At 51.2% G+C, this 27,847-nt stretch overlaps 1 protein-coding gene across 1 annotated transcript in view; it reads right to left on the bottom strand.

Moving 5' to 3' along the window:
- The window catches only part of DAB2IP (DAB2 interacting protein), a 117,728-nt gene that overhangs the window by 77,416 nt on the left and 12,465 nt on the right, over positions 1-27,847 (bottom strand). Inside the window, exon 2 of the mRNA XM_011360999.2 lies at positions 18,308-18,411. The gene's annotated coding sequence lies outside the window, so the exon portion shown is untranslated. The remainder of the gene's footprint in view (positions 1-18,307; positions 18,412-27,847) is intronic.

The following is a 27,847-nucleotide window of genomic DNA, read 5'->3' as shown; positions in this document are numbered from 1 at the left end:
GGGGGGCCGGCCGGCTACCCTGGCCATCTGGACCATTAACCTGAGTATCTTTCCTTCCGCAGGCGACCATCACCCGCCCTCAGGGTGGAGCCCTTTGCCTGGAGCGGGTGTATCTCAGCAGGGGTAACCACCTAGGGGACAGGGTCCTTAGTGCCTAGCTCCGAAGGGTCCAAGGGCTGAGAGTTTGCTGAGTAACCCCATTGCGTGCTTCAAGATTTGGAGCCAGGTCCCAGGGAAGTCTGGGCCTTAGCTGTAGGGACAGCTGCTTGGCCCCATTCAAGACTCCCGGGAGGAGTATGGCAGGTCTCAGCTGGCAGGGGTCCCCCATTCAGGCCACTGGTCCATCTACCCGGCTGCCCTGGACTCTGAGGGCAGAGGTTAATCCCATCCCCAGCCCCAAGAACTCCTAGCCTAATGGCAGAGACAGGCAATACATGCAGGCTGAACCAGTATTCCCTTTACAGAGGATGGTGTAGATTTAGATGGAGGCTCAAGGGACCACAGCCTGGGATGTTCTGGACTTGGAACCCACAGGCTGCTGGAAGGAGAGGAAAACTAAGGGGAAATGGGTTCCCTGAGTCAGGAGTTATCTCAGAGGGTTCTGGGGATTCATCACCCCAGCCTCAATTCCAGGTGAATGGGATATTAAATTATTTTGAAATTAATGTACACAATCGAACATCACATTTCATCCATTTCACAATAGAGGGTAGGCTTGTGGACCCTTTCTGGCCCAGGAGAAAAAGTGGATGTTTGCTCTAAGTCATGCCCTGTGCCGGATCTGTCCCCCTTTATGGCCCCAGCACCCTAGATGTTACAAGGTCAAATGGCTGTACACATCATCTCATTACCCACACAAACAGAAAATGACAAAGAAACATTATCTCTTCTGCAAATGAAGAAATCTTGCTCAAAGAGGTAAAATGACTCTCCCAGGGACACATAGCTTCCAAGCCCACCTAAAGCCAGAGCTTTTCCCACAGAACCCCCTCTTCTGCCCACCCTCTTGAAACTTTCCCTTTTCCTAGCTTTCTACCCTTTTTCTTCCCACTCAGTCTCTCACATCCATGGGAGACCTATCCCTGTGACCACCTGTCAGAATTCTGCACATCTTGCAAGGCCTAACTGAAATGCCACCTCATCCAGGCCTTCCCAGGCAGTGCGGTCCAATGCCTCTCACCTCTGCAGCTCAGCAGTACCCATGAAGGTGCTCTGATCAGCTGCAGTTCAGCAAATATCTCTTAGGTGGTAGCTACAGGAGGGACCCTCCTCCAGAAGGGTGACCTGTAGGGCAATGCCTGATGCAGAGGAACCACAAATGGTGGCAGACCAAGGGTCAGTAAGCCCTCCAGGAGACAACAATATGAAGATAGAAACCTGCACCTCTACATAAGCTCTGGGCTCTCCCAATCTTGGACTCTTGCCAGGTAAGCAGGGAGGGGAGATGCACCTGGCTAACTTGGATGAGTTCTCTCACAGGTGGTGTTGTCAAGCAAGTTCTCCCAATGGGCTTGTACTTTTTCTTGGTTTTTATTTTCTACACTGATGGAAATTTCACAATTTTTACATTCATGTAGCACAAAGAACCATGAAGCATGTTTCACAATTTATGTAGCTCATTATGTAGCAATATTGACAGCCTTACCCTATTTCTGAGTTAAAATAAATTTTTTCCTTCTCCCTTCTAGGAGTTTAAGTGAGATAAGTGTCACTTCCTCCCTCCACCCCTCCTCCTAAGGCTACACTTAATGCTCCTCAGACAAGCAGCCTGCTCCTTGAAGCCTACTCTGACAGTACCCTCCACATCCAAACTGACCATGACCTTGGGGACTCAAACTCTCTATAACATTCACTCATTCATCGTTTAGTGAGAGCCCAGTATGTGTTAGACACAGTGACCAAGAGGGCCATGACCACTACAGTGAGCAGTGTACAGACTAACATTAGGCCAAAGAGCACAGATCTTGGGGACAGTGATTTTTCAGGAAAATGAGGAGGATCCCCATTAACCCCCACCACACCACACATGTCCACCCTGGAGGACCTTGTGTCCCCCAGAAGACCCAGTTCAGGGCCCTGCATAAGGCAGGCTCAACGAATGCTCATCATCCCAGAAAGCCACAGCTAGAAGGGGACTCAAATCAAAAAGACTGCAGTTTGAGGGTGAATGAGGCCCCAAGGGAAGGGACTCTCACAAGGTCACACAGCAAGGGCCAAGGGCAGCACCTTATTCAGCCCTGGACGAAGGGCCTTTTCTCCTGTTCCTTCATGGGCAGGTCCCAAGACAAGATTTCTGGAGGCAGCTGTAGCCCTGAACTCAGGAAGAGAGACTGGTCTTTAAGTCAGAAAATCTTGTTCTAGATCCAAGTCAACCTTTAATGAGGGACAGTAGGCAAATCATGTCCCTTCTTTAAAACCGGGTTTTTGATACCCACTTTCTAGGACTGCGGTGGAGCCCACCAAGAGCTGAGAGCTGGAGGCAGGCAAACAGGCTTCACAGACAGACCCGTGGTTGGGAGATGGCCGGCAAGGCCCCTCGCCCTCTATGAAATGGGTGGGGGCCGCAGTGAGGATTAGGCCCGACTTATTCTCCCTCTCCAGGAGGCCAATCCTGACTGCATACACCAGCCCTGCTGATCACACTCCCTTGGGCCAGCTCAAGTCCTCTCACACCGCATGTGTTCGAATCTTAATTCCGATAAGTTGTGGGCAAATTACTAGACTTCTCTTTCAGCCTCAGTGTTCCTATCCATAAAATGGGTTAATGGTGATAGCTACGTTCTGGGGCTGTGGGAAGGATTAAATGAGGTAAGATTTCATTAAGCAACTAAACACAGCAGTTGCCAGCTTTATTATTACTGATGTTGCCTTTAGCACAGCCACTGATTTTTGCCCTCACAAAGTATGTGACCACCACAGGTGAGATTCTGTCTGGGCTCCCTGCAGAGCTCGAAGGCAGCCTGACAGTAGGGACAGGCCTTGTGTCGTACCTAGTGAATGAATGAACATGCTTGCAAAATGATGCCAGAGCCACAGACTATTCAGTTGGGTAGTTTTGAACTCTTTTAAACAAGCTCTTTTTTCTAAAACAACTTCACAGAGAGTCCTGAGGTACAAAGTGCTGGGGGAAAAGCTGCTCAGGTGGAGGCTCAGCTTTCATTCACTAGAGCAGGGACTGATGTCTGAAGCTCAGCGAGCAGCCTGAGTAGTCCCTGGGGACCGAGACTGCTCCCTCCCCAGATGGGGTGCATGGCCTCCACTGACGTAGCCATGTTCTGTGTTCTGTGTGCTTCTCAGGCAGCTGTGTCACTGCACTTAGGTCAACTAAGGCCCCAGGGGCTTTTGCACAAGGCTGCTGCTTGGTGCCACCACCCCCAGCCCATTCCCAGGGATTGGGGGAGGACAGCCGTGTAGCCTCTGTCCCTGTCTGTGACGGACTGCTGCCCATTTGGAAGTCCTTCCACCCAGTTGATCCACAGGCCCCCTGGGCTTCCATCCATGTCACTGACCAAATTGCAGAGCAGTCCCAGAGGACAGAGGCCTGTGGGATATCTGGTTGGAAGGACCCCAGTTCTCAGCAGCTCCCCTACCTGTTCCAGCCACTTCGCCACCATCCTAGCATCGGATCCACATCCCTGCCCCTTCTCCAGGATGTTCTGAGACTTTCTCAAGGGCCTTTCACAATTCCAGACGCATGATTTCTTCATATACCCATTTCAATCAATTCTAAGAGATGATGATGATGATAAATTATTAGTTATTGTGCTCCTGCTCTAGCAAGTCTCTGACCCTGACATTCACTGCACACATCCCAAGAGGGCCCAACGCCTCTTACCAGGACTCCTTAAGAAGATGCGTGCCTCAGAATTCAGAAAGTTTCAGGTTTTCAAATGGGTAAGTGGAGGCTCAGAGATGTTAGGCTATTTGCTGAAAGTGGCAGAGCTGACAGGTGGAAGAGCTGGGAGTGGAGGAGAGTGCTAGCCCATGGGGGCACCCCCTCTACACATGCACGTGCACACACACGCGCGCGCGCGCGCACACACACACACACACACGCGTCAGAGGCCGGAAGGAGAACTCACAGCTCAGACAATCTTCCCCACGCTCAGCCCCAGGCACTAGACTGGGCCTCTGGACAGAGGAAAGAAGGGAAGGCGCACCTTCTCCCTGAGTGCAAGGGGCTCACGAGTGAGGAAGTGGAGGCTCAGGCAGGGGAAGCCTTGCCCAGTCCCATCCTCACCTGCGCCTCATTTCCTGCCCAGGCGGCGGCACCAAGGGGTTTGCTTTCCAGCACCACCACTTGGGCACCTGGGAGCCGCGTGTCACCACAGGTCTCTGAGCCACCTTCTCACCTGAGTATAAAGCACCAAGCACCATGCCTGGCACATAATAGGTGCTCTATGAAGGGCAAGTTCCTTCCCCCGACTCCACTGTCAACTTGGTCTTGCGTCCTCAATCCTGCCTCCATCACCTTCTCCCCTTTTAACAAATGGGCCCTGGGACACTGCAGGCGGGTAGGTGAGTCCAACCTGCCTTTGACGCCCACTGAGCCCTCAGATGCTCACCCTGGGCCCCTGAGGCAGCGCTCAGGATGGAGGCAGCACCTCCCCTGGTGGGCCTTCCCTCTGCCCAACCCAGCTCCTCCTCCCACGACCATTTTTCAGGCTGGCACCCAAACAGAGGTCCTTCAGGGAACAAGCCTATTGTAACAAGTGTGTCTCTCAGTACCTTTCTGGGGCTTTGTGCAAATGCCAACGGCACACCTAAATAAACAGGAAAGGGAGGAGATGATTCCGTCTAGATATCACCCCAAGAGATGAGATCTGCTGGGCATGCAGACTGTCAGGCAGACTTGATACCCCGACAGGATGGTAAGGACATCTCACCCCACCCTGGCACAGGCTCCAGGAAGGGACTCAGGATAGTGACGGGTCCTTCTAGAGTCACAGGGTGAGAGCCAGGAGGGCCAACAGAGGGATGCCAGGCCAATGCCCATATAGTACAGACAGGGCACTCGAGGCCCAGAGGGCAGGGGACCTGCCCAGAGTCAGCAAGGCAGGACCCTCTCTCCTCAGCCAGCTAGCATCCCATGCTTCAAGAACCTCCCAGGCTCCCCGTGTGTCCTCTCTCCAGGCCTTAGTCTTCACATCTATAGAATGGGGGCTGGGCTGGATGATCGCCAAGCTCCTTTCCAGCGCTGATATCTGACCATTCTGTAAAGCTAGAGCAGCCGCCTCTACTACTGGGCTCCCCCACTCCGGTACTAACAGTGCCAGCAGATCTGGGGGCTTCGCTGGAGTCCTTCAGATGCACTCCCCCTCCTCCCTCCTTCCCTATTCCTTGGGCTCTGCCCTCAGCAAGCTGCCAGGCAACCCTAGCACATCAAAGAGGGTCCCAGATGAGGAAATGACTCACTAATGGTGGAATGTCAGACACTGACAGGTGAAAGAGGGATGGCATGTTAAGCCAGGATTAAGTTGGTGCCTTGCTGGTGGCAACCTACTCACAGGCCACCCTATGCCTATAGAACCCTCCCTACGCCCTTGCCAGTGCTCCTTTGAATGTACGACCTCCACACTCCTCTTCACCCAAGAAAGGTAGACAGATACCTGGGCCATACAGAGAACCAACTCATGGGCCATCAGAGCCAGAGGGGGCTGGGCCCTGACACTCAAGGATCATTCCTGCATTAAAATATTACCCAGATAACCAAACCGAAACACGTTCACATGAGAAACGCATAGAGCCAGAAACACAAGTTCAAGGACACGCACACATACAAAGACACATGGGAGGGGCATGCCCACCAAGAAATGCATGTGTAAACAAACAAGGTTTGTTTCCACTGTGTAAACACATGTGCACATTGACCAACACACATGCACAATCTTAAAACACAAATATGTGTATAAATACACTGAAACAAGCTCACAAATATATACACATACTCAGCTGTTATCAGGCACAGAATTACACGGCCACCAAGCCAAACACACTGACTCATATGTGCTCACATACACAACCACAACAAGAAGGGAAAGTGTGGCCCACTGAGCTCAAAGAGCTGAGAGCCCAGATCTTGGGCCCCAGGGAACAAAACAGCTCCGTGCTGCTGGCCTCACAATCTCCCTGCTTTGTGCCCTCTCCAAGAACATCCTGTTTGCTTGTCTTCCCAGCTCTCTGAATGTGTGATTTCTCTGAGTCTTTCGGCCTAGCAGGTTGTTCTGCAGGGCCCCACCCCCATCTGGAGCCGGAGGACCCCCACCCCAAAGATCCCTCCTTCTGCCATTGTCACACCTGAAACATCGCCATTCAACACACCTCTTTAGGTCCTCGGGTTACCTTGATCTCTAAGAATCTCCAGGTAAAATGCAAAGGTCTTTCCTCCCCACTTTCCTAGGCGTGGTAGGAGACGGTTCTAACACCTAAAGGCTTTGGGCCTTGGGCCAGTGACCTAACCATTAGAGCCTGTTTCCTCTTCTGTAGAATGGGGACAAAAGTAGCCACCACAGGTGGTTGTAACAAGTCACTGAGATCACAGCATGTAAAGAACTTAGCCCATTTCTCGGAACACAGTAAACGTTAGCTACTATCATCGTCAGTCATTGTCATCGTTTTTTATTGCTCACACTTTGACCACCAGGGGCCAGCCGAGCCATTAGCCAGAAAGAAACGAAGGACGGGAGTTTACAGAAACAATCTTTAAGACCCAAATCTCCTTTGACAGAGAGGCGTGCTGGCCCACAGCTCACCGGGGGCGTGTTCTCTGAGCCTCATCATGTGCTGGACCCTGGAAAGACCAGCTTCCTGCCCTCAAAGTTCCCATAGTCCACCTGGAGAGGCAGCCCAGGCCCTTCCTAGACACTCACAGGAGCCTCCTTGCTGATTTTGCTGCCTCCAGCCTTGCCGTCCTTCCCTCTTCATTATCCAAGGGCATCTAGAGGGATTTCTCAAAAAGCAGATCAGGCCCCACCATTGACCAGCTCCACCCGCATCCATAGCTTCCCAGGGCTCCTGGAATGGAAGTCTAGCCACCCGACCCCTGTGCTCCAGCTCCCCTGGCTTCAATGGGACTTTTGAAATTGCCAGCTCTTCCTGTCACAGGGCCTTGGCACAGGCTGTTCCCACTGTCTGAACAGAGGCCCCCTTTACCCAGAGGACCCTGTACACCCTTCAGTCTCTCCTCACAGTCTCTCCTCAGGGGCCTTCCCAGTGCCCTCGGATTAGGCCAAGTCTCCTCGCAGATTTGTCACAGTTGTAAATATCCATGTATTTGTTTAATGACTCCCTCCCCCACAGGATTGTGGGGGCCATGGCGGCCTGGGTCCCCAGTGCTGGACACCCGGCAGGTATTCCACAAATACTTCCTCAATGAATTAACAAATATTTGAGATATAAAAGAGAAAGGAGAAAGGCGGAGACTGATCTGGGAGGCTTTTTAAGATTCCGCTTGTGGTTATCTGAGGCAGGGCCGTCACACACAGCCATTACGGGCAGAATCGCAACAGGGCAATGGTGAGAACAACGGAAAGTCTGGCTGCCTCCGAGGCCCCTGCAGTGACCACAGGTCCTTCTGACCTCCAGTGACACACCGGAGCCCAAGCTTGTAAGATGGGGCATAACCCCTGTCCCAGTGTAGAGAATGCTCAGGTTAAGGGGGCCCCTAAGGAACCCTTAGACTCCAGAGGAGGGAAGAGGGGGCATGAAGGTGGGAGGGGATGGATGATAAGGGCATGGGAGAGGCCCTCCTGGTACCTGCCAGTGCCCAGGACAGGGCTGCATCAGTGAACAGAAATAAGACACGCATTCCTGACGTCTCAGGCAGGGATGCGATAACCCAGAGCAGCCAGGGAGAGACTCACTGCCCCATGAATCCTCCCCCAGCAACACTTGCCTTAGCAGAATAAGCCCATCCCAGCGGTATGGACAGCCACAGGCACTTCATCGGCCCTTTAAGCCCTCACCAGCCCTGACCTCGCTGTGGGGCGCCCAGTACAAAGGGCCACATGGCTGCAAGGAAACTGACCCCATGAGGGGACCTCACCCCGGAAGCAAGTCTTCGACTTTCTCTCTCTGCCTCCCTCCAAGCCCTGTCACTGAAGTCCCTGCACCAGGCCAGTCATCCCCGGGCGGCTCACTGACTTCAGTGCCTATTCCCATTAAAACCTCCCGTGCTCTGTGCATTCTGCGTGAGTGAATGCTCTCAGCAGAGGCCACCCCCGCAGTGACAAGAAAACCATGCTCAGAGTCAGGAAATCTGGGTTCAAAACCCAGCTCTGCTAATTAATAATAACGAAGACGGTTCCCACGTTAATAAAAGTAAGCCGGCACCCAGCTGGCCTGCGGCAGACCTGAAGCAGCAAGGCAGGGAAGAGGTGTCATTTTGTTTTTCCCTACACCAAGAGCCAAAAGGGGAGCACCAGGACCCCAGGGTGCTCCAGCCCAGGGGACCTGTAAACGGCAGTGGGGGAGAGGTGAGAGGCGGGCTGCAGCCTCATTAATCCACCTGAGTGAGCAGTGCTTTTAAAAGCCCTTTTCACTAGAGGATACAAAACGTACTGTTAGGGGAGAGGATTTTATAGGCTATTTCTCCTCCTGGGTGATTTAGCATCTGTAGGCCAGGCTCACCTGGGAGTCCTACTCCTGAGGGATCATGGGAGCCCATAAGTGGAGTCAAGGTCAATTTCAAGGCAAGGGCTAGTGTCCTTGCTGGGCCTTGCTATCGGTGGTCTGGGTGACTTGTCCTGACCTCTCTTCCCAACACAAGGAGTGAGACTTTCGGAAAGTAGGAGATCAATGCTCGCCCTCTCCTCACCCTAGAAGGAGCTCTCGAGGCAGACAAATGGGGAGGAATTGTGGGCAGCAGGGCCAGCTGTACAAAGATATGGCGGCTAGGAGAGGCCTGGGGGGAGGTGGGGTGTGCCTCGAATGTGGCTGGGGAACCAGATGCCCCCCTGAAAGCCATCTAAGGCACTGGAGCAGGGCAGTAACAATCACAGCCCATTTTAGACATTCTTTAAACAATTCCACAGGAAAAGTTACTCATCTCAACATAGGGCCTTGTGTCGGAAACAGATGTCATCACTGCCACCTCCAAAGATGGCTTCCTGCCTAGGGAAGCAATTCCCATCCAAGACTCAGATATCATTATGTCTGCAATCCAACCCAAATATCACTTGATATGACAGAGGCAGTCACTTCATTTTTGTACTATGGGGGGCAGGGAGCGAAGGCATGTGAGCTTGCCCCCCACACCCAATCTCCTGGGTGCCCCCGAGAGGGGGGGGGCCGACAGGGTAGGATAGGAAGAGGGGAGCAATTCCCTCCTGTCCCAGGTGTCCACCCTGCACGGCCACCTTCTGGCCAGTGGAAGCTGGGACAAGATGAGGCAGGGAGATGGGGAGATCCAGGTTCAAACACCAGCTCTGTCCCTGACTGGCTGTGTGACCTCAGACAATGTACCTCCCTCTCTGGACCTCAGTGTTCTCCTTTATAAAACAGAGAGAATGACAACACTGGCTGGCAGAGACGGGGCTGCGTGCTGTGGGCCATGTTCTGAGAGACCTTCTACATCCAGGCTCCTGAGCTCAGTGATCTTCAGCAAGTTCTTCGCTCTCCATCTGCCTTGGTTTTGTCACCTTAGGAAAGTGGGATTTGTGTTATCTGCCCCTCGGGTTGTGAGGACTAAATGCGATGATGCCTGGAGATAGCTCAGCACAGGGCCTGACCCAGGGGGCTTTGCAAAATGGGACTTAACGACTCCCCATGGTACAGACAGCAAATTGCTGGTAGAGCTGGAATTGGAACCCGGGTCAGCTGGACATCAGTTCCAAGCATGGACCACCATCCCGACTCTCCCAGCGGTGGTGAAGATGCAAACCTTCAAAGGACAATCACGATGGAGGATCTACTGGCCCAGCCTGGTGACGGCGGTGCATGCAGGGACACTGCCTGAGCGCCCACATGGTGGCCTGCCTCAACCTGTGCCCAGCCTCCTGCGGGAAGGCTGCCTCTGCCCCAGACCTTGCCCCGCTCCAGTGTTCCTAATAACGAGACCCTTTCAGAGGTCCCCCAGCTCTCCGGTCAACCCAGTTGCCTAGAGGCGCTCCATGATGTGAGCTGTTCCCTCCATCCAGAGGAGGGCTCTGCACTTATTTAGCTCAGCCGGTCCCCTGTGGCCCCTGGAGCAGGGGGGGTTGGGGGAGGGGGAGGGAAGCTCAGAAATCCCTGGGACTTCCTCCTCTGGGAATAGCCTCCCAGGCGGCTACTCACTGCGCTCTGCTGCCCCCAACTGGTGGGAAACCACCCTACGCAGACACCTCCAGCTCCACTGGTACTCACCACCCTGGCGGGACTTGGTCTCTGGCCCCCTGGGTACCACTTCACACCCCTCCTCCTTCCAGGGCCAGGGATAAGCCCTAGAAGCTCTGTCAGTAGCGATATCGCTTTGGGGCAGCAGATGAGGGGTGCGGGAGGGCAGACTGAGACTCTGGGGAAGGACAAGATGTGAACACTGGCTGAATGCCTCCCTTGGGCCAGGCACTGAGTCCCAGAGCTGCCCTGTGAGCAAGGGGCTCCTGTGCCCATTTACAAATGAGAAAAGAGAGTCTCAGAGTTGAGCAATCCCACAGAGGGGATCCACAGAGCCAAGATTAGGATCCTGTCTCGTCCCAGGTGTACTGCTAGGAAGAGCCAGCACCGTATCCCTAGGACCCAGGGAGGTATGAGGAGAGGGAGCAAGGCCCCCCCGCATAGCATCCCACCTGCCAGTCACAGAGCCTGACATTTCATCATGAGTGACTGAAACTTCCAATTGGTAAGGCTCCTTTTGTGCAAACAATCTGTAACAAAGGGGTTGGGAAGCAAGCCACTAACACATTAGTGGGGACTAGTTTATCTGACTCCTGCTGCCCACCAGGCTCAAGTGTAGGGCTAGGGAAACAGAGCTAACAGAGATGGCCTAGAGGTACCTCTGGAGGATGCCAGGGCAGAAAAAAAGGGGGGTGTAAGGCCGTCTTCTCCACCCTCCCCACCCAAACTGCCTGAGCCCAGCTGGCACCTCCTGGGATGAGGGAGGAGATGCCAGGGCTCCTTGAAGTATGCTCTTCCCTCCACCTCTGCCCTCAGGGACCCCCACAAGGGCATTCTAAGCTCAGGTGCTGGGGAGCAGGGACAGACAACCTGCTTGAGAAAAGCAGTTGGCTTGCTCCCCCCATCCCTCATCAGCCACCCTAGTCCTGGTCTCTGCCCACTGAAGGAGCTCCAGATTCTTTCAGCCAGGGCATGTATGCTGCTCTGAAGAACACGCTGCATTCCAGGTCTGCTCTGGCAAGCTCTGGCCCACCTCACCTCCCTCTCTGGGGACTCCATACTCCTATTAATATAGCCTCAGATTCCATTTGCTCTATGCACTGCCAAGGGTCTCCTGCTCCCCTCACTCCAAACGCTTCCTCACACTTCTGCCCCCCAAACTGCTCCCAGTTCCTGCTATCATTTTGTTCATGCTGCTTCCCACCTCCTGGCCTTTGCGTGGCCTGTCCTGGCCTTTGCGTGGCCTGTCCTGGCCTTTGCGTGGCCTGTCCTGGCTGCCTGGAATGTTCTTCCCCATCACGTGCCTGGAAATTTCTTCATCAAGCCCCAGCTGACCCGTCCACATTATCACAGGTAGCAACTATGTTTTAATTCTATTTGTGTCAGTGCCCCACACAGGCCTTGACACATAGTAGATGCTGATTAAAATGACATGGATGGACCTAGAGGTTATTATGCTGAGTGAAATAAGTCAGACAGAGAAAGATAAATACCGTATGATTTCACTTACATGCAGTATCTAAGGAACAAAAAGAACAATCTAATCAAAAACAGCCTCACAAATATAGCGGACAATTTGGCGACAGACAGAGGGGAGGGCGGTTGGGAGGCTGGGACTGTGGGGTGAAGGGTTAAAGAAGTACAAATTAGTAGTTGATAGGTGGTCGTGGGGATGGGGAGCACGGCAGAGGGAACGCAGTCAGCATTAACCTGATGGCTAAGTGGAGGGCCAGGGGAGGGAGAGAGGAACCGGGGGGATCGTTTTGAGAACATTATAGATGTCTAACCAATGTACTGTATACTTGAAACTAATTTAAATAAAGACACTTATTTAAAAAAATTTATTAAAAGAAAGAAGGTGGGCAGGGAAGGGAGGGAGGAAAGTAAGTCAGCTCACGATCACAGGAGGAACGGCACCTCTACCACGCACCAGCTATGTGACCCGGGCCAGTCCCTTCTCATCTCTGAAACTCGCTTTCCTAATCTGCAAAATGGAGCGAATGAAACCATCCTGTTTCTCAATGCGGTGGGCAGCCTCCCAGCCCTACTGACTTCCAAAGCCTACCCTCACTTCCAGGCCTTGGCTCTGGCCTGGCCTCAGACTCAGGAGGCTCCGAAGGGCCTCTGGCCTTACACTCCTGCCTTGAAGACCGTCTGGGCCCACCATGGACAGCTCTTACACCAAGGTTGTCTGTAGCAATGTTCCCCCTGCAAGAAAGGGGGCCTCTCTCTGTGGAAAGTGGACTCAGACCAAAATGATAATAATTTTCTTTTGGGGTTTGAACAGCTTGATAACAATTAGGCTCCATGAAAGGCAGAGGTGGAGGGGGCCTGCTGCCTCCGCCAACCCTCTCATTTGGGGAACACTGGCCAGACACCAGGTTGGGAGACTCCAGCTCACATGGCTCAGTTGAATGAGGGACACCAGGCTCATGTGCAAATTCCTCGTTCTGTGAAGAGGAAACCAGGGTGCCACTCTCTTTCCCCTCAAGTCACCCCTCCTCTAGGCAGCCTCCCGCCTAGATTGTGGGTCCGGCTGTAGCTGCTGGGTCCCATTGGCCAGGAGGTGGCAGTGCGATGATGAGCAGGAGGGAGCAGGCAGGGGCCTCTGAGGGTAGCTGGACCCACCATTCCTTTAAGCCCCCTCCCCCAAGACACATGATGGAGGCAGGGAGAAGGTGCAGGGGAGAGGGGCCAGGAAGAGCACAGACTCAGGAGCACTGGACAGGAGAACAGAGATCTGGGCTTAATTCCAGGCCCTGCCCCAGTTGTGCTGTGTGACCTTGGAGAAGGATCCTCCCCTCTCTGAGCCCTCAGCCCCTTCTCTGTACAGGCAAGGGCTGGACCAGGTACTTTCCAACATCCTTTCCATGGTGGCATTGAGGCGGGGCGCCCACAGGCCTGCGGTTTGTGTTCGTGCACCTGTTTCTGTGTGTGTGGGAGACAAAGATGAGCATTGGAAACATGGGAAGGGTGCTGGGAAGCTGCACACGTGGAAAGAGGGGTGAGCCGCTGGGGAAACTCCAAGTCCACAGCCCAGAGACCTCCTGCTGGCTCCACTCTCGCCCATCAACCCCTGTGGTTCTTGCGTCCTACAGGAGGAAATTCAGTCTTTAGTCCAAAGGCTTCAGCCACTCACTTTTCCCTCCAGTCTCCTCTCCTTCAGGCCTCCAACTCATTCAGCACGGTAACCACACAGAGCCACTGGCTTCTTCCTATTCAGTTAGATTCCCCTCTAACTGGTATACTCCTCTCCCTGACAAACTCTTACACATCTCTCAAAGCCCATCCCCAAAGATCCCTCCTCTAGGAATTCTTCCCTACCCTCACTACCCCTTGTTCTGGATTCTCACAGCACCTGAAGCACACCTCCTTCGCAGCTTCAAAAGCACCTAGGGTGTGTAAAATTGAGCATCCAATAAAAGAGGGTGGTTGAAAGGAACTGACTCCTAGAAGCATCTGCACTCGATCTGATACTGAGTTTATCTGCAGCTTCCGCCAGCCCCCTGAGCCTTCCCCTCCCTGACACTTCTCCTCCATCTTGCAAAAAATAGCCGTGAGACCTAATTTCAGCTAAACCTTCAAACACGACTCTCCACTTTCAACTTCCTGAGAAAGAATCAATTGGCTGTCAAGTTTCCCAGAGCCTCTGCCACCTCCCACACCCCCAGCCCTGCTAGCTCTCCTCAAGGTCGATGGGAGGGGTAGGGGCGGAAGAAGGAGGGAAGAAGGACCCAACCCACACTCTACCCAGGAAGTGTGGGTCGGGGGAAGGCGGCGGGCTAAGGGGACTCGTGGGGACACCTGTAACAATCACCATCTCCTTACCTCCCCCAAAAAACTGTGAATTCCTCCAACATGGGGTGGCAGGCGAGGGGGACAGCATGCTGCTGAGCCTTAGGAAGGGTGGTGGGCACACACAGAGCCCCAGGACCCAACCTGACAGTCTGTACCGATCCAGGGCCCCCCAGCTTGCTGCCTTCTTTCCCTCTCTCTGTCCCTCATTCCCTTCCAGGATTCCCTACTGATGCAGAGAAGACAGACCTGGGTTTGAATCTCGACCTTACCATCTCTTTGGGGCCTGGGAGCTGAAGGCCAGAGATAAGGTCCCTACGGTCACCCGCTCCCAGCTCCCTTCTCCATCCTGCCCTCATCCAGGGTCCCCTACAGCTCTCAGGGCACAAGCACCACACGGGCCTGGTAAGCACCATGTGGCCTGGAAGTTGCGCCGTGTGGGCAAAAAGTTCCATATCTCACCCAAGTGACAGAGCTAGTGTGAGGCTCAGCCCCAAGTCCACTGACTTTACAGCTTATTCTCTCAGTTACTCCATCAAAACATCTACATGCCTACTACATGCCCAAATCGCATGCTACTGCCTGACAAAGTCCGCTCCCCAAATTTTACAGAAGGGTCAGCTGAGGCTCTCCCAGGGTTCCACGGTCTCTAAGAGGTGGAGGTGGAACTAGCACTGAGCCCCCGATGTCCTGTGGGGTGGCTGCAGTCCTAGGCTGACCCTCACAATGGGTAAACACCACCTATGGGGATAAAAACAGTACAGACTCGGAAGTGCTCCAGTTAGGTGGTGACTTTGGACAACCCAGCCCCTCCAGGACTCAGTTGCCATAAAGGAAGTGAACGGAATGAGTCTTACAGACCCACATTGATTCTCCATTAAGCTACATCATTGCAAAGGGGCACCCCCTGTGAGAGGGGGTGACATCGCCTCACCCAGGTTTGAAACGGCAACACAACAAAGACAGGAACGATTCAGGTATATCCTGCGGTGTCTCCCCTGCCTCCTCCAGGCAAAACCATGTTCCCCGGTTTCCCCCAGGGGGCTGCACAGAGCAGGGTCGGCAGAGCCCATGAGGATGTGGCTTGTGGGAGTGCGTGCAGGCCAGTATGAGCTCCAGCTGTGGGCGAGAGGGTGTGCTTCTGGTCCAGCACAGGGTCTGTATGCAAGTCTGTCCCCAAGGAGGCCCAAGCCAGGCACACCTCTGGCCTTCTCCCAAACACCCTGTCCTCTGCCCTCCACCCCGACCCTCCCCAGATTTTTACTGTCGTGGAGCCAGAGAAGAAACACAATCAGGTGATAATGGTGGATTTCACCTATTAAGCACCTTGCATGGGTCAGACCTGGGTTGGCACAGTCTTGCAAGGAAGGCACCACACTTTACTGGCCAGGACGGGAAACCCAAAGAGGCGGAGTGACTAATGAGATCACGCAGGTCACTGAAGAGCTGGGATTTGAACTGGGATCCCCACCTCTAAGCTCTCTGGTTCCCCACCCCCCGTGCTGAGCAACAGCCCGGGATAGAAACTCAACTCATACCCCTTTCCTTACCTGTTGCACACAGGAAAGGACCAAGGTGCCCAGAGGAAGACACAAAACATAAATGTCGGACAGTCCTAGCATCCGTACCTGGCTCCGTCACTCAGGAGCTGCGTCACGCCGGGCAAACGACTTCACCTCTCTGAGCCTCAGTTCCCTCATCCGAGCAACAAGGATGCTAACGATACCTCCCCTCGGGGCTGCTGTGAGAAGTGGGTAAACGACGACTGAACACACTTTCCATCCTGCAGACCTTAATTGGGCAGGCGGGACTGGGAGTCCCGGGTGCCTGCTAGTTCAGAAGGCTGGCGCTGGCTCTGATCCACAGGTGGTATCCATGCCAGGAAACAGAGCGAAGACACCACGGCAGGAAAAATGCCAAGCCTAGCTGGCAATTAGAGAGCTGAAAATTATAGCAACTTCAAGGTGTGATGACACACCTATTAGAGCAGCAAAAGAATGGGAAACGGGTAAAAAGCAATGCCGACGGGAGGGTGTGGGGACAATGGGTTCTCCCCGTCACAGCCGGAGGAAGTGCATGCTTGTGCTCTGGGGTCCGAGAGACCTGGGTCCAAATCTTGGCTCCACCATTTATTAGCAGTTGGAGCTTGGGTGACTTCATCTCTCTGAGCCTCAGTTTTCCCATCTGTAAAACTGGATGATCAAAGTATTAGCTTCAGGTTTGTCTCCAGGATTAGAAGAGATCATACATATAAGACCACAGGCACAGTGCAGGTGACTATGCTACTATTAGTCACTGTTCCCTGAGGCCCCCTGAAGGCTCTGCCCCAGCAGCCGTGGGAGGGCAGGACTCCAGGTGATTTGAGTCAGGGTCACCCAGGTGCTAGCCTCCTGGCCCTGCCTGCAGGCTGGAGGCCATCTCCCAGGGGACCCTGAGCCCCCCCCCCCCCCATCTCTCTCTCTCTCTCTCAGCGCAGGCTTCCCTCTCTCTCTCTCTCTCTCTCTCTCTCTGTCTCTGTCTCTCTCAGCGCAGGCTTCCCTTTCCTCCTCACCGCCTGGAAGCAGAGGCTGGGGCTCAGAACCCCCTCCTGGGGGAGCTTGTTAAAATGCAGATATCCAGGCCCTGCCCCTGGCCCGGGAAACTGAAATCTTGAGCCTGGGAGCATTTGAGATCTGCTCCCTAGCACATGTCATCCATTTGGCTCAAATAAACTCTTATACAATTAAAAATAAACAGACAAATAAACAAACAAACAAACTTGAGGGGGCTCGAGAGTCTGTTTTGAAAGCATTTTCACGACACACAGCCAAGTGGGGGAATCAGTGGCCCTGGCCTGGCGCTCAAAGGCTCTACACGACCCAGACTCGGCCCAGCTTCCCGGCCTCACCGCCCACCCTGTCCTCCAGACCCCTCAACTCCAGTCCCACCAAGCACTTCACCATTCTACAAACATGTCAATTCCTAGTATGCCCCCACGCCTTTGCAACTGCTATTCCCCCTACCGGGAACTCCTTCTCACTGTCCCTGTCTACCCAATTTCTAGAAACCCTTTAAGACCTAGCCCAAAAGTTAGTTCCTAGGGGACACCTTTTCCCAGTCCACCAAGAACAGTTAGTTGCTCCTAGCTCACCTAAAATCACATCATATTGTGATAGCCAGGCCTGTGCTCTCTGTTCCTTTCCCCTGATCCCCACAGAGCTGGCTCCTCATTCCTTAGACCTTAGAGCAAATATCACTTCCGGACCACACCACCTCAAAGAAGCCCTCCTGGTTTTCTCTGCTTTTCTCCTGCATAGCACGTAGCTCAGACACAAGAATGTGAGGTCATAAGGTCAGGGGCTTTATGACCCTGGTGCTATCTTAACCAGCTCCTTCTGATAAGCTCCAACCCCAAGAACGGCACACCATAAAAACTGTTGAATGAACGAATGTACGAACAAATGATCAAACATCCATGTCCTCCCTGGGGAAGAGGATGTGTCTCCAGTGGCTGGCAGAGCACTGGATAGAGGGACACATGGTAATGTGCTGAATGAGGGAGTAAAAGGACACAAAATTGCCTGGCGGGGACACAGGGGAGCACAGAGAGTCAGACGTTAAGGCTCACTGGGTTTTGTTTCCATAAAGTTGTTTAGGTTTGCGCTAGCGGGACCACTAAAATCAATAGCTAAGATCTATATACTGCGTTGTTTTAATTCTAAAAGGTCATCAATTTTAAGATAAAGCATTATTTTATGCACCACCAAGAAAGAAAGAACACAGCAATTAAATTATGACACACTGTGGACTGTAACATGAGAGATATTAAAATGTGGAAACAAAAACCGTGCATCTCGAGAGTCGAGGAAGCATGGGTGTGTGTGTGTGTGTGTGTGTGTGTGTGTGTGTAAGGGTGCATTTATCTGGGGGGGTGTGTGTGTGTGTGTTGTGTGTGTGTGTGCGCGTAAGGGTGCATTTATCTGACCTAACGCTAGCTTCTCTTTTCCCGGCTTAGGTCTGGGCCCCTGGGCCTGTTGTCCACCTGCCCCCTCCCTCGCAGGAGTGGGGCCGAGCCACAGAGAGGGGAGCAGCTGAGTGATCGGATACCTAGAACAAGGGAGGCTGGATGCTCTCCCGGTCCGTGAGGCTCCAGGAAGGGGGGCTGCGGGGTCACAAAGCAGCACCCCGAGCCAGGTGGCGATGGTGACGCAGAGATAGTTACCGTGACCCGGAACGGCGTAGCGGCTGAGGGCTCCATGCTGGGGCTCTTCTCGGAGAGGCTGCCGGGCAGGCTGCGCCGCGAGCCCGGCCTTTCTTGGGGCGACTCTGTCAACAGAGGGAGAGACAGGGTAAGTATGGACAGTCGAAGCCACCAAGGCAGGCCCTCCTATCATTCCCATCCTGGCCAGGACAAACTGGTCTCCATAAAATAGTACAGCCACTTTGGAAGACGGTTCGGCAGTTCCCCAAAAAGTAAAAGACAGAAATACCACACGACCCAGAAATTCCACTCTTAGGTGGAAAGAACTGATAACAGGAACACAAATACTTGTATGTGAATGTTTAAAGCAGTGTTATTCACAGGAGCCAAAAGGTAGAAGGAACTCAAGTGTTCATCAACAGATGAATGGATAAACACAGTGGAGTGTCCACTCAACGGAATGTCACTCCATCGTAAAAAGGAATGCAAGTCGTGATACACTCTACAGTGTGGACAAACCTTGAAAACAGGCTGTGTGACATAATCCAGACACAAAAGGACAAATACATTGTGTGAGTCCACTTAGATGAAATACCTAGAATTGGCAAATGCATCGAGACAGAAAAGTAGATTAGAGGTTACCAGTTTCTGGGGGCACGGAGTGGGGAATGGGGAGTTATTGTTTTATGGCACAGAGTTTCTGTTTGGAGTGATGGGAAAGATTTAGAAATAAATAGTGGTGATGGCTGCACGATGTTGTAAATATATCTAATGCCACTGAACTGTACGCTTAAAAATGATTAAAATAGCAAATTTTATTTTATATAGATATTTACCACAATTTTTTTTAAAAAACAGGTCTCCCCAAATCCACACATCCAGCCATACATCTTATGACATATGAGCTTCTTGTTACTGGACGTGTACAAGAAGCCCCTTCGAACATGAGAACCTGTGATGTCTGGTTTCCAATTCAGACCTTCTCCAGAGGCTTTAAACTTTAGAGAAGTTCAAGGGCCTGGCAGGTTATGGTATCAAGGGTGGCAGCCAGCTGCTCAGTTCCAGCTGCTTATTTTGGCATAGCGACGGGGGGCTCAGTGCAGCCAGAGCTTCCCCCAGCTCAAGAGAAGCTGGAAATCTGTCTTTTTTTTTTTTTTAATATGAAATATTCCAATTTTTAAATGGTGACAGCTCATTCAAAACTTTAGCCATGGCTTGAGCATGTCTGTTTAAAAGCTCCCAAGTCTCCCAATCTGGCTGCTTTCCTTGCTGGTTCCCCGACACCACGCTTGGCACCGGCTGCCTCTCTTACACTGCTCCAGCTGCGGCGCCCACAGGGGACTCCCTTCCTCCTCCCTCCCGCCTGATGCACCCCGCAGGCCTTGAAGGAGACCCTTGGTAACCCCCCCACCCCGCTCTCGGCCCCCTCTGGCTCCTATAGCAATGGCCAGGCATAAGTCTCTCCTAGCAAAGCTCTCAGTTTGGAGAGAGAAATAGAGAGAGACAGAGAGAGGGAGAGAGAGAGAGAATCCTGCACTTAACTGGAACTTCTACCACCCACACCTAAGTTGGCTGCGTCTCCATGTTCCCAGTGCCCTGCATGGAGCCTGCTGCCTGGTGGGTGTTTGGGAAAGGCCTGTCGACTCGAAAAAGAAGAAGAATTGGGTTTCCCTGGTCTGTGCGAACACACAGGGGTGCAGAATCAGAGGCGCACGCCTAGCAAACACATTCCCGTGTTCACATTCATGCGAACGCTCCCCCAGGTACACGTCCGTGTGTGAACGTGTGGATGTGTGGATGTGTACACATACGCAGGACAGGACGGGGGAGCAGGCTTTCCCAGAAGGCAGAATGGGCTATTAGGGGCGACGTCTACGCTTTCTGGTCCCTTCTCGCCATGCAGTGGATTGGACAGGGGGCCTCAGAAGTGTGCAAAGACAGAGCTGAGCCCCTCACCCCACCAGGACAGGCTCTCGTGCTGAGCCCTGGGAATAGCCAAGCAGACAAAGCCATCTTGGGCCTGGGGGAGGAGTACCTCCTACGGGGACAGGTTCAGGCCCAGCTGACCACCAGACAGGACTGGGGCAGGGGCTGATACCTGGTCTGGATGTGGACTAGCCAGCCCTGGGCCACCTCCCCCCACAGCTCTACCTCAGCCCAGTGACTGCCCGACTCATAGGACCTCGCTTCCCTGCACTGTTCCCTACTTGGACACCTCCTCATTCCCCCTCCACAGTCTCTGCTAATCTCACTCTAGGGAACACTTTCCTGGGAATTTCCCTAGGAAATCTCTTCCCATGCTCCCCAATCTGCCTTCACCTCTCCCCTGACCCTACCCCCAGAATCCCACCCCCATCATCTTTCCCTGGGGGTCCACCACAACGACTGTGTCCTACCTGTGTGTGAGGCAGGTGTGCTCAGCCTCCAGAAGCCTCTCAGGAACTACCCTCCCTCCCCCGACACACGCGTGCGCGCGCGCGCGCGCGCGCACACACACACACACACACACACACACAAACACAGAGCATACTCCTGGCCACGGCTTCACCACCCCTTCCTGGACAGGCAGGCCATCATGGCTGCAGGCAAGAAACACGTGGAGTCACCTGGTAGGACACAAGGAGCCCAGCAAGGCTGCTTCTACTCCAAGACCAAGACTGATGTTCCCCACGACCTGCCTCTTGCTTCCTGGGTCTGAGCAGGAGGCTCTAAGAGGTGGCTTGGTCCAACCACCCACCTTACACATGAGGAAGCTGAGACCAAAGGAAAGAAACTTGTCCATGAGCACCCAACCCTGTAGGTCTATAGCAAAGACTGTCTCAGGTGCTCCCAAAATAGCCTCAAACATCAATTCAGCAGCCCTGGCTATACTCCATCTATGTCAAAAGGTAGAAACACAGCAAGGAGACTGCAGGGCAGGACAGGGCAGATGTCCACTCCTCCTCCAACTCGGAGCAGCCAGCTCTTCTCCCTGACTTCTCAAGCCTCCCCATCTGGCCAGACCCAGCGCAAGAACCGGAAGGGGAACCTTGGTCCCTTCCCAGGTGGCTTCCACTTGGCCCCAGCTCCATTCTCTACACTTCTCTGCCCTGCTTTCTGCTCTAGAGGGCTAACGTGTGTAGACCACATCAAACGAACTTCTGGGCTAAGCTTCCATGGGATGTGGCTGACAGGGAGCCCTGGCAGGAGACAAGGGGAGGGAAGAGATTTGCCTGGACCGTCTGCCTCCGTCCACTGATAATCCCAGCTACCATCAACGACTCTTTGTCTCCTGGGCTCTCCCTCCTAGTAACCACGCTCTCCTCCCCTCCTTAGGGCCTCAGTGGATCAGCCCCAGCCATCACTAGCTCTGGGGTCCTGCACTCCTATCCATGGTTCCCTATACCCGCCCACGCCTCTGATTATCCTAGTGTAGGTGCCATCTGCTTCCTGCTGGACCCCCACTGATCCGCCAGGCGGCATTTCAGCTGCTGAGAACCAGTCACCACAAGCGCAGCTGATGGGACCTCCTTTCCATATGAACAGAAAACCAAGCCCTGAGAGAAGCTGTGACGGGGTCAAACTGAACATCAGGGCAGAGGCTGCGCCCGGCCAGGCTCTTTCCCAGCCCCACACCCCAAACTACTTCTCTAAGCCTGCCACAGGCTCTAACCACAAAGTTCGTAATCATAACCTCATCGCTCCTTGGGTTCTAGACCAGCATTTCTCTACCTTTTATTCATTATCTTTCCCCCTAAAGAATCTTTTTAGATGTTTTTTTCCTAGTTTCTCCCCATAAAATTTTAATACTACATACACAGTAAGCAACTTTTATGGATTATACATAAATAAATATATATATATACACACATATAAAATATTAGATTTTATACAGGAAAAAAGTTAGATTCCCACTCCCACTTCCAAGAATGAATTTTTTGCCTGATTAGGAGCAATACTGCCCCCATTGAGAATACAAGTCCTGGACCCATTCGAAAATAGTCCCCACATGACAACTTGGACAGCTGTGGTGAGATCCATTTTCCAGATGAGGAAATTGAGGTTCTGAGGGACTAGTGACTTCTCTAAAGTTCCCCCAGCTGGGAAGTTAAGAGTCTATGCTGAAATCCCCTTAAACTGTCCCCACCCAAACCCACACTTTGGGCCTCAGAGAAGGCTGAGGGTGCCTGGAGCAGGAAGTGGGGGGGGGGGGACACTAGGAGACAGGATCCAGCCCTGACTCTGCCGCATGACTCCAGGCCAGAGACCCTTTTCCATGTCGGAGCTCCTGATTTATCAGCAATCCAGTGAAGTCAAGGAGTCAGAGCAGTGACTATCTCTACTCCCCACCACCAAAACTAAAACAAAACTCTTTATTTTACACAGGCAGAGAAGATGCAGAGCTGACCCCCCGAGTCCTAACTCTGCCTCTAGGGATTTTTAGCCTGAATCCTTGACAAAACCACAGCTGCCTTTGCCCTTTGATTTAGCAGCCTGTCTTTCCTAATTTGGAGAAGCACACACCGAGAGGCTTGGGCTTCATGCCCCTAGAGGTGTAAGCAACACAGCTGGTGGAGCATGAAGGTGGCATCCCCGGGGACAGACCCCAGGAAGGGAGAAGCAGCCGACCTTCTAGAGTCTCCCCCAGACCTTGGAGCACTGGTCCAGGAGTCTTCTCTCAGCTCAGACTCATTGTGTGACCTCTACATGACCTCCCAGACTTCGTTCTGCAAAATTAGGCCACAGGACCAGCTGATCCTGGATCCCCTTTCCATTGAGAGACTCCATTGTACTGAGAAGGGTAAGCTGTCTTTCAATTATTAGGAGCCATACCAGAGAAATGCATTTTAACCTTCATATGTTTGCAAAAAAAATAAATAAAATAAAATCAGTTTCATTCAAATGCTGCTGGCTTGGTTGCCATGGATACCACCTAATCATGAAGGATGACTGTTACTTGTTCCCATGGAAACACGCAGGCCTAAGGAACATCCTGTAATTTCAGACAAGACACCAAATTTCAGTTGTCGGGGTTGCAATGACCAGATCTTAATGCTTAAAAATGGGCAGAGGCAGCAACCTCTGGCGTCAGGAGAAAAGAAGTCAGCACAAGCGTAAAAAGAGGAGGGGGGTGTGTGTGTGTGTGTGTGTGTGTGTGTGTGTGTGTGTTGGACCTCAACGGTGATCGGGAAAATGCGAATTACAACTACCAGGTACCATTTCACACCTTTCAGATAGGTAAAAAAGAAAAAGAACAGTGATCTCAAATGTTGACAGGGATGTGGGGAACTCTTTCATCACTGCTGCTGAAGCGAAAAGGTTTTGGAGAACAATTAAACAATAGCTGGTTGAAACTGACCCACACGCTTACTCTAGGACCAGAAATTCCCCTCCCGCAGGTCCAGCCTAGAAAAACGCTTCATCCTTGTACATGAAGATCTGCACATAAATGTCACTGCATCACTCTTCGTAGTAGCAAAATGTTGGAAGTAACCTGAATGTCCACCGATAGGGGAATGAATGACTGTACCTTGCAGCAATCGTTTGGTGGAATACTACACAGCAAGGAAGAGGGAACTACCACAGGGGACACTGTTCATCGCTACAACAGAACATAACGGTGCTACAGAGGATCCAATTCTATAAGATCAACATAAATAAAACTCAGAAATATGAAGATGAGTGAAAAAGTAAGTTCCAAAAGGAAACAGAGTACAGTCCACTTATATATATATATATATATATATATATATATATTTTTTTTTTACAAGAATGTTCATAGCAGCTTTATTTGCAATAGTCCCAAACCAGAAACGCCAAAAACATCCTTCAATAGGTGAATGGTTTAAACAAACTGCGGCACGTCCATGACATGTGAGGCAGAATAACAGCCCCCAAAGAAGTCCACGACCCTAATTCCCAGAACCTATGACTATTTTATTTAACATGGCAAAAGGGAATTTGCAGATGTAATTAAGGTTAAGGACTTGGACATGGGAGTTTATCCTGGATTAACCAGGCAGGAATAATCCTAAATGTGGATGAGGAAGGTAGAAGGATGAGTCAGAGAGATGAGATGAAGAAAGAGTAGGCAGAAGAGATTCCAGCATGAGGGGAATGATGGAAGAAGGGGGTCCCAAGCTGAGAAATGTGAGTGACCTCTGTCTAGAGACTGGGAACAGCCTCAGCTTACAGCTAGCAAGAAAACGGGGACCTCCATCCTATAACCATATGGAACTGAATTCTGCCAACAAGGAATAGGCAATCAAATGAATTTTTCTCTAGAGCTTTCAGAAAGGATCACAGCCAGCTAATACCTTGGTTTTAGTCCTTTAAGACCCATGTCAGACTTCTGACCTACAGAACAAGAAGACGACAAATATGTGTTGTTTAGGCTGCTCAGTTTTAAGTTGTTATAGCAGCAACAGGAAACTAATACATATACTATGGACTGCTACTCAGCAATGAAAAAGGAATGCACTATTGCTATACACAACAACTTGGGTGGATCCCAAGGGCATTATTCTAATGGGAAAAGGCCAACCAATATCAAAAGGTCACATAGTGTAAGATTCCATTTATATGGCATTCTCAAAGTGGGAAAGTTTTAGAGATAGAAAATAGATTGGTGATTGCCAGGGGTTAGGGATGGTGGGTGGCAGGCAAGTGGGTGTTAACTATAAAGGAACAGCACGAGAGAATTTATGGTGATAAAATAGTCTTGTATCTTGACGGCAGTGGTGGTTACATGAACCTACATGTGATAAAATGACAGAATTGTATGCACGCATCTCGCCAACGGGCAGAAAAGGTGAGAAAGGCAGGGCCGAAGCAGCCGACTTTCGGAAGCTGGCTCGGCACTCGCAGCTCTGCCATGTTATTCTCTTGCTGAATATAAACAAGCTCACAGGATACCAACCTCAGACAAGGTGACCACAATCAAGTGAGACAAAACAAGTCCACTTCATAATTGTATCCAAGCAACCGACAAAAGCCAGGTTACTGTGCCACCCACTAAATCCCAAACATCCCCCACCTTCGGCTAAAATGAGCGACTGCCGCTGCTTTACCAATGACAGCTTTATCCTCGTGCTCGCCTCCTCTTCCTAGAGATAAGACTTGAGCTACCCTGTCACAGAACTGTCTCTGCTTTCTGACAGCAGCCCATCTGAGGCGAATCCCGCTTCCTTAGCCTTCCCCAAAATCACCCAACCAAAGCCCAAATCCTATGGCAAGTTCTTTCTACCACACTCCGAGTGAGATGCCCCATAGTGCCCCACGTTCTCCCTCGCGGTGATGTGTAATAAATCCGACTTGTTCACGAGAGGTGTGTTCCCGGCGGGTCTTTGCCTGGAAGGCACGGACGCTGGAGGATATCATGCTATAATTACAGGGAAACTAGGTGACGGGTACATGGAAAGCTCTCTGTCCTGTTTTTGCAACTGCCTATACATCTGTCACAATTTCAAAATCAAAGGTTAATAAATAGCCTACTGAAAAACGTGGACTCGTCTCTGTGTGTCAGCAATTGAGATATCTCTCCCGAGAAACTAACTGCAGAAATGCGTTGGTATCCAGGATTAGCCGACTGGAGAGCGTGCCAGCCACCTAGGAGTGAGAGGCACAGGGGTATAAAAATCACTACAAAGGCTCACCCTGGACTCTTCAGGCTGAAAATACATGTGCTGTTAATGTGATTAAACTAATAGGATGTTTTACTTTCTGTTTGTACAGAAATGCACTTACTCACATCAAAAAATGTTACGAACAGTACTCATAAACTTGTTATCAGAGGTTCTCTTTGGAGAATGGGATGGGCTATGGTGTGGGAACAGATGACTGTACCATTTACTGAATGACGAGTAATTCAAACTTCCCCAAACTAATTGTAACACTGAAGTATAAATAGGCGCTGTAGTGAATCAGTACACACTGTGCCCTCTGAATACGTCTGAAGAGGAAAAAAGAAGAGCGGCAAGAGATAAAACAAAACGTCAACATTAAGAGCGGCCCAAATGACCAGACAGAGAAAGCGGATCGGGAAAATCCAAAAATGGACTTAGAAACAAACCTGTGAGTAAAGGAAAAGAGGTCCCCAGGGGCACCAAAAGACTAGTGTCCTCCTGCCCCTCGACCTCAGCAGTGGGCAGTGGCCAAAGGTCAAATCACAATGGCAAGAGACCATGGAGTCTTCAGATTGTTAGGCTTTCTGGACACAGCAATCCAGCTGGTGCGTGCGTGCGTGTGTGTGTGTGTGTGTGTGTGTGTGTGTGTGTGAAGCACGTCCACACTGTTATTATCTGCTCTTAATATCCAAATGGAGAGTGAGTTTGCCAAAATATTGCACTGATAAGTTGGTAGGTCTCTTGCCTCCTGTTGCACACTTTTTCCTGTTTAACCTTTGGTTATCCACCTAAGGGAGGTAAAATAATGGCCCTTACAGAGCCCACGTCCTGACCCCCAGAACCTGTGAATATGTTACCGTATATGGCAAAAGGGACTTCGAAGATGTGATTAAATTAAGAATCTTGATATGGGAAAGTATCGTGGATTACTTCGGTGGGCCCAATGGAATCACAAGGGTCTTTAGGGGGAGACAGGAGGGTCAGAGAAGGCAGAAGTGAGAGTAATGTGGGGCCACAAGTCAAGGGATACAGGCAGAAGCTGGAAAAGGCAAGGAAACTGATTTTCTCCAGAACCTCCAGGAGAAGTCCAAGGTTCTGGATCCTAGCCCTTGATCCTAGCCCAGGGAAACTGATTTCAGACTTCTGACCTTCATAACTGTAAGATAATAACTGTGTTGTTTGAAGACACTAAATTTGAAAGGAGCAATAAGAAATCCATATACCCACTGATGAACCACGATGTATTCTAATTACATTCAAGTAAAGATAGCGGGACAGCGGTATCAGACCACTGGCCGATTTAGGACTGTGTGTTCTCAACGTCACTTTCAAAGCTACAGTTACCTCAGGAAAAAAGACGAGCTTCCTCTTAGGAATATAACATTCGTCACCATATATAACGTAAACTTCTTTATTTCTCCACAATGCCCTCATTATCAAATGATGTGTGTGATAACCACACATACTTGAAAAGCACAAAAGTATATGGTACCTACGTTGGTTACGTTAGAGATGTTTTCGCATCTGTACACAGAGAACATTTCATCTTTTAATACTCATCGCTCAGCACTCTGTATTTATCCTTAGTATAGACACTGATTACGTCAATAACACTTCTCCAGGGTATGTAAGTTCTAAAGACAGTAGTCCAGAGGGGGCCGTGATTATCAAAATCAAATATCCATATGTATTATTATATTCATTCTATTTTTCATTCATTCAGAAAACATAAACCATTTCTCTTTGCACCAAAATTCCACCTCAGGACTTAATGTTCTGCACTTTTGTTTTAAAACTGTATTATTAAATTAGAACAACATAATTATATAACAGGCTTATTTTTTTCTAACAAATTAAAAAAGGCATAAGTTTTAAGTGTGTCTATATTTTCATAGAAAATTTTGAACTCTCTTTACTTTTCTGTATTTGACAACTTGGAATTCAAATTTTAAATTAT

This window comes from Pteropus vampyrus, unplaced genomic scaffold, assembly GCF_000151845.1.
Source record: "Pteropus vampyrus isolate Shadow unplaced genomic scaffold, Pvam_2.0 Scaffold61, whole genome shotgun sequence".
In the NCBI taxonomy this organism is placed as follows: domain Eukaryota; kingdom Metazoa; phylum Chordata; class Mammalia; order Chiroptera; family Pteropodidae; genus Pteropus; species Pteropus vampyrus.
This window is presented reverse-complemented; position numbering and strand designations above follow the sequence as displayed.